The 7,500-nt window shown below is 33.8% G+C and overlaps 1 protein-coding gene across 3 annotated transcripts in view; it reads left to right on the top strand.

Annotated features, from left to right (window-relative positions):
• LOC144968011 (2-oxoisovalerate dehydrogenase subunit beta, mitochondrial-like) overlaps nucleotides 1-7,500 on the top strand; it is a 138,499-nt gene that overhangs the window by 1,825 nt on the left and 129,174 nt on the right. The gene's annotated exons all lie outside the window — the stretch shown is intronic.

Here is a 7,500-nt window from a genome sequence, read left to right as displayed (position 1 = left end):
ATTTTTCATTGCCCAACTATGACCTTCACACAAATACACACACACACACATACACACGCACACATACACAAATCAATAAATTGCGCTCACTGGATTAATTTTTATGTTCACCTTCCTGCACTTGCCAATAATAGCTAATAACCTATATGTTTATCCATTAATAGGTCTGCCTCTCTTTCTCTTTGTCTATACATTTAACTTTTTTCATGCTCTATTTACTATTCTGCTTAATATGAAATGTTTATCCTACAACAATCTCTGTAAATGTAAGCTTAGGCAATCATGAATAAAGAAAGAGGGACAAAGGACCCTCACCTCGATCATTAACCAATGCAGCTAGACAAAGAAATAATAGCACTTGGTGTGTATCGAAATGCACAAACACACACATATGTAACACACGCATGCTGACGTCATGACACACCGCCCGGGCATTTTAATTGTCAACAGGCGCATGTGATAAGCGTTGACCAATCAGAATCATTCATTTGTAAAGTTGTCAAGGAAAAACCTAGACTTGTTTACAGTTTTTAAAGTTCATTATTTGTTGAACCATGACATTGTGGAAACAGTCACGCTTACTCTGAGATAGATAAGGACACGCCCTTTGCTGTGGTATCTTACATCTTATTGGTGGAGGAAAAGACTTAATATTACTAAGCCTTGGAAATGGTGGCTCTCTGAGAGAAAGTCAACTCTTGTTTTGAATGTTTCACTGATAGTTGCCTTTTTAAACTTTAAATATATATATAACTTATCGTCAATACTTATGTTGAATTATTATGTTTTCATGTAGAAAAATGATTGTAGTTTATGAAACAACCAAAAACTGAAATTTGATCATTTTGACCATTTCCACTTTAAAACCGGTTTTCTTCGTTTTCCAAAGCTCGACTTAATACCGCTTTGAGGCGTAGGGTCACACACACACACACACACACACACACACACACATATATATATATATATATATATATATATATATATAAAATATATATTATATATATATATATATATATTATATATATCCTTTCTTTAAAAAATATAGCATTGTGGAGAACATTGTGCTTATTTGAGTCAATAAAAAAATTGATACGGCGCAGAACTCTACTGAAAGATTTGAAAAATAGAAATGTATTTTTTACAGATAGATAAACAGATAACTTGATTTCCTTTTATAATTTAAAGTCAGTTTGAAAGTTCGTTAAGTCAAACAGATATCATAAAAAAATTACCGAAGACACTAACACACTCATGGCCACACCCTCAACTCTATCTGTCCAGTAGATTCCTTACTTCCATTGTGTTGATTTAGCGGTGATCAGTGTTGTTATGTATTAGTAGTGTGTTCTCATTGCGTGTATGTTTATGTGTGTGTGTGTGTGTGTGTGTGTGTGTGTGTGTGGTGTATATTTGTGTGTGGTTGCGTGGAAGAAAGAAAAAAATGGGGTGGGGCTGTGTGTCCATCAAGTAGAGAAATTCCTGAGCAAGGGGGGGGGGGGTTTGCTAGGAACTGTAGATTGGCATTTTTCAGCAAATCGTGGCATTCATAGTGATATAATTCACTTGATCACATAACGGTATTCGGATTTACAGAAATTTTAAACAGGTTTCACCGATTAACAACATCAACTAATATTACTGCTGATATTACTGTCGTTTTTATGCCATCGATGTGATACTTATTGCCCTGGGAAATATTTAGTTAAACGTTTCGGCAAACTGTCAATTGGTTCTGTCTAGCTTCTAGCCCGAACAAACCAAAAGATTTTCATTTGACCTCACATAAGTTAAGTAAAGGGGAGACATTCCGAAAGCTCCTAAATCCCCAGTATTCATTCAATTTGTATTTTCACCGTTGATCTTTTGTCAGGCGTTTATTTATTCAATTTGTCATCATATAAAAGCGTTTTAGAAACTCCAGAACAAACCTTGACAGATTTGTGAAAGTTTAAAATTTCCTAATTTGACCATTGTTTTGATTCTCGGCCGCCATTTTAATTTGTGAAGTATTGAAGGTAGTGCAAAGCACTCCCAAGTAAAGCGTGGTAAAGACTTGCGACTTATTGATATTGATATCTACTGACTGATAAACTAAAATCATGCCGAATAAAGCATGGCAACGACGACAAGCACATCGATTAAAATGTGCATCTAATTGTAATCAAGCTAATCAAGAAAATGATTCAGGCAATATCGAATGAAAATAGTTCTTTCCCCGCGAAATTGCGGGCTTTTTACTAGTATATATATATATATATATATATATATATATATATATATATATATATATATATATATATATATATATATATTATATATATATATATATATATATATATATATATATATATATATAGTTATATAAATTTAGACTGTAACAAATATTATTATAAGTTCTATATCTTTATAAGACATCATTCATATAAATAAATCAAGTGACCAGAAAAAAGGGCAACCAAACGATATTTAATAACATTTTAATACTTAGGTGCAGAATTCTTATACAAACATGAAACATTTGCTTAACTGCGTTCATGAATTTGAAATTAGATAATGTTCAGTTTTATGGTCTAGTGCTAATTGCCCTTGAATCCGTTAGTCCCTGGTTCGGGTCTCTCTCAGGGCAGCACAAAGTTGAGTTCTTTGAACAGGTACATTACTCACATTCTCTCAGATGCTCGGGTATAAAATGGGTACTGAACTGATACAGCATTGTCTCTGTGGAAACGAAATTTTAATAGTGGTCTACTGGCGTGATGTTTCATCCTACGTGTTAAGTGTTGCTCTTGACATGGTTTGGGTCCTCTTGTGAAGCTCGGAGTGCCCCTAAAGGATATTGTACTATTTAAAAGCTTGTCTTGTTTTTTTGTAAATAATGTGTATGATATGCCTTATCGATTTTTCTTGATCTTAAACCTTAACACAAAATTATTTATTGTGTTTTCACATTGTATTTTGGTGATATCTTTTATATTCCTAACAATTTCCTTTCTTAGGTCTTGACTAGATTCACAATTCATCCCTCACATGTTGTTTTCAAGACAACTGACAACCCCACACATTATATACACGTCTAAGGGCAAACATATTGTGGTTTTATTTCTGAATATCAAAAACTCTTTGGACTTTTGTTGCCTGCTGAGAAAAAAGCATGTTCTGAAAATTTGACCTTCTGTTTTTGTTATCGATCGACCATGGTCATCAAAATCATGGATTCATTCCAATGTTATTTTAGATGAGGCATATGACGTTTTCTTCTGTTGAGTTTGATATGTTCGACAAACAAGCTTTGATCTTTCTTTATTAAAATAGCATTTCACAGCAAAAGCTCTGAGATGGTCACTAATCTGTCCTGGAAGCCATCATGGTGGTTTATTTTGTTTGCTTTTCTTCATTTTTTGTTTGCTTGTTTTTTTTTGTTTTTTTATTTTGCTTTGATTCATGTACATAGATTGTAATGTGTTTAAATATGGTACAGCAATGATTGCCATTGAATTGGTTTGAGTTAACTGTTTTCTGGTTGGCTGATATTATAAGGATGACTTAACAGATGCTACATCATCTTATCTGGCTTACCTCTTGTACTGTGATTCATCTAAACTTGACTCGCAGGCTTTTTGTTTTCATCATGGGAAACGTGGTGAAAGTAATGTTGTGTCATTGGATTGAGGTACGATTCTTGTATGAATGTTCATCTGGTTTTAAACTGTTATAGACATGGTAAATTTACAGGACTCAAAAAGTCTCTCTTTTGGCCTGCCAGATGGAATAAATGAGTATTGTAAATTGCATTAAATTTTGCAAACTGAGGAATTGCACTTTTCAAAAGTATGGAGATTTATAATATTTTTTCAAATGTTATGTAGATGAAACACAATGAATAAATTGCATATAATATGTGATAAAATCTTTAACTTATTCAGATTCCAGCAAAATGCTACGGAAGTAAGAAACATGGACATCGCAGGCATACATTTGTTTTTGTTGTGTCAAAAAGCCTCTATCAAAATCTAATTATGGTCATACTTGCAAAGAAAATCAAATTCATATTGAATACTGAGGAAAACATTTAGTTTGGTGAATTCATTTTGTTGTCAAATGTTATAAGTTTAAGAATTTTTTTTAAAAGTCAATATATAAATTTTAACCCCCCCCCCCCCCCCCCTCTCGAAACAAATAAAAAAGAAATACCAGGAAGGTTTTGGTTAAACAATTTCAAGGAAGGCAGAGGACAGAATTTAACCAAGTTAGATCATTATTTAATTGTCCATGGCTATCTTGATTGCTGTTAGCCATAATATCATGGATTGCCAAAACAGAAGGGGGGGGGGGGGGGGGGGGGGGGGGGGGAGTGAGAGTGGTAAAAAGTATTGAAATAACAGCAAAAACTATGATCAAATTGAATATAATCTCATGTTCTGTCAAAAAGCCAAATGGTACTGTGGGGTCTTTTCAAGTTTCCTTATTATCATCATTGAATACCAGAAGTGTCATATTATTATGTCTTCATGGATTAAATGGAGCTTACTCACTCTACTTCATCAATAAATTTGGCTGTTATTTCGGTCTAGAAGCAATAACCATGAACAACGACTTTTATCTACTCACAAACATCTTCATATTTTGTATTAAGTTCATCATTCTTCCACATTGTCGATTAAAGGCAAGCACGAAGATTCCACATTATTGTCATTTCGGATTAAGCTGGACTATATATTTTTAAAAAAAATATTTTTAAATGGCCAATAAAGCAGCAACGCCAAGATTAATTGTGATCAACACCACTATCGTACTTCAAGCATCATTAAAGTTGCTTTGTGATGTAATAATATTAATAATTATAATCACAGGGATAAACATTCTTTCTCCATTGGGAACATAATATCATCATATAGGAAAGGTATCTCAGTCTCCATCGGCTTTTCATTTTGAATTTAGAACTAGTGAGGTATCTTGCCTCACAGCTATTCTTTACTCCTGAATAAAAAGACAATCATTACTCACGCTATTTAAAAATAAAATAAAAATAAAAATAAAATTGCCTTTATTCATCCCCATGGGGAAATTTTTCATTAGGGTCTATTCCAAGGGAAGACTGGAGTAACCCAGGCGTCAACCGCAGTGCAGCGCCGCAATGTGAGCCAGGGCGATGTGACTTGCTAAAGGCCACACAGCGCGGCCGGTGATCGAACTCGGTGCCTTTCAGGTACGAAGCAAAGACCTTACCACTGAGCCACGCTATCACATGAATACAGTAATACAGTATTCAAAATACAGTATAGAAAGCCGTATTGTACAAAAGCATTGTTTCTCGTGCTACTACACACTATTAATGGATTGCATGGTATCAGATTACGTTGTATTGTACAGTCGATATCCATTATGTGAAGTATCTATCAACACACCAATGTGATTTTTCGTTTCTTGCTCAGAAACATGCTGCTAGTAATAGTGCATTAATAATAATAATAATAATAATAATAATAATAATAATAATAATAATAATAATAATAATAATAATAATAATAATAATAATAATAATGATAATAATAATAATAATAATAATAATAACAACAACAACAACAACAACAATAATAATAATAATAATAATAATAATAATAATAATAATAATAATAATAATAATAATAATAATAATAATAATAATAATAATAATAATAATAATAATTATTATTATTATTATTATTATTATTATTATTATTATTATTATTATTATTATTATTATTATTATTATTATTATTATTATTACTATATTATTATTATTATATTATTATTATCATTCTTTTAATTTAAAAATAATATTGTTACATTAATAATCATGTATAATTTAAAAATTGAATTTAGAGGAACGACGGGATGGAATCTGTGTGTGTACATATAGCGGGGCGTTTATTTTTTTATTCTTATTTTGTTACATTTTTTCTTTTCTTTCTTTTGTTGTTGTTGTTGTTTTTGTCATTTTTATGAGATGAAAATAAATAAATTAGATTAATCTGTTTATTCATATTCTTGAGAAAATATGTCGTCAGGGTATATTTTTAGAAAGGACTCCTGGGGCAGCGTGGCGCAGTGGTACAGTCTTTGCTTCGTACCCGAAAGGTACCGAGTTCGATTACCCCGTTGCGCTATGTGGCCTTAGCTCAGTTTGCGGCGCTGTACTGCGACTGACGCCTGGGCTAAATTACCCCTGTGTAAGGGAATTTTATTTTAATTTAATTTAATTTTATAAGAACACAGGCGTCATTTGCAGTGCAGCGCCACAAAGTGAGCAAACAGGATCAAGTTTTTTAAGCCAAATTATGACAAAACAATATGTCAAAATCGGGGCTCAAATTCGGGTCCTCCAGATTCTAATACACTACCTTATCCTCTCAACCATCAAGTCCTTATCTAAGGCGTGTGGGGGCCTCTTAAAATCTCAGTTCATATTTATTGATGATCAAAACTGAAACCGATATAACTAGCATATGTGTTACGTTAATGCTGAAACAAACGTGTAGTGGAAACTAAATCAATGATACCGGCGGTATGTAAATCAGGAATAAATGAATGTATAATGATGGGTGACCAGTGTGTAGTGTAAAAGAGAACTACGTGTGTTGTCCCTGTAGCGTAGATTGTTGTGACCCTGTATGACACGCAACATAAACGCCCCCCCCCCCCACTCAAGTTTTTTTTTTTTGCTTCATCAATTACTTTATAAGGGGGGCGAAGTGGCCGAGTGGTTAAGGCTTTGCACTGTGACCCGGAAGGACCCGGGTTCGAGCCCCTCTTCAGACACTTTCGTTTTTTTTCGCTGAGCAAGATTATTAACCCCCAATTTGATCATTTGGACAGCATGGGCGATTCTTGTTGACATCAGACATCTTGTTTGATGAGTTATCTGTATTCCTTCATGGAATGCCTCGGAGACGATATCTAATGATGTCTAGGCAGAAAAGGCGTAAATTGATTTAATTCATTAATTTATAAGGCTCGTGTTTTGTCAACTGACGTTTTTGACACTGATGGGTGTCCAGTTTAATCTTTCATTGTGGTCTCTCTCTCTCTCTCTCTCTCTCTCTCTCTCTTTCTCTCTCTCTCTCTCTTCCTCTCTCTCTCTCTCTCTCTCTCTCTCTCTCTCTCTCTCTCGCTCCCGCTCTCGCTCTCTCCCCCTGTTCCAAAATAAAAAAGACCCCCCAAAAATAACCCTCAAAAAATCATATAACAATGGGGATTCTTCTTCTTCTTCTTCTTCTTCTTCTTCTTCTTCTTCTTCTTCTTCTTCTTCTCCTTCTTCTTCTTCTTCTTCTTCTTCTTCTTCTTCTTCTTCTTCTTCTTCTTCTTCTTCTTAGTATTATCAATAATGATTAGAAAATAGGGTATGGAGAAGTGCCAGATGAAAACAGAGAATGAAAAGTCACGGGGTCAGCGTCAAACTCAGAATCCAATTGACACGACACCCTCCGCCTGTCTGAGAGAGAGAGAGAGAGAGAGAGA

Source organism: Berghia stephanieae, chromosome 3 (genome assembly GCF_034508935.2).
Source record: "Berghia stephanieae isolate SIO BIC M18660-M18661 chromosome 3, UCSD_Bste_1.3, whole genome shotgun sequence".
NCBI classification, from domain to species: Eukaryota; Metazoa; Mollusca; class Gastropoda; order Nudibranchia; family Aeolidiidae; genus Berghia; species Berghia stephanieae.
Note: the sequence above shows the minus strand (reverse complement) of the source record. Positions and strands in the feature narration are given on the sequence as shown.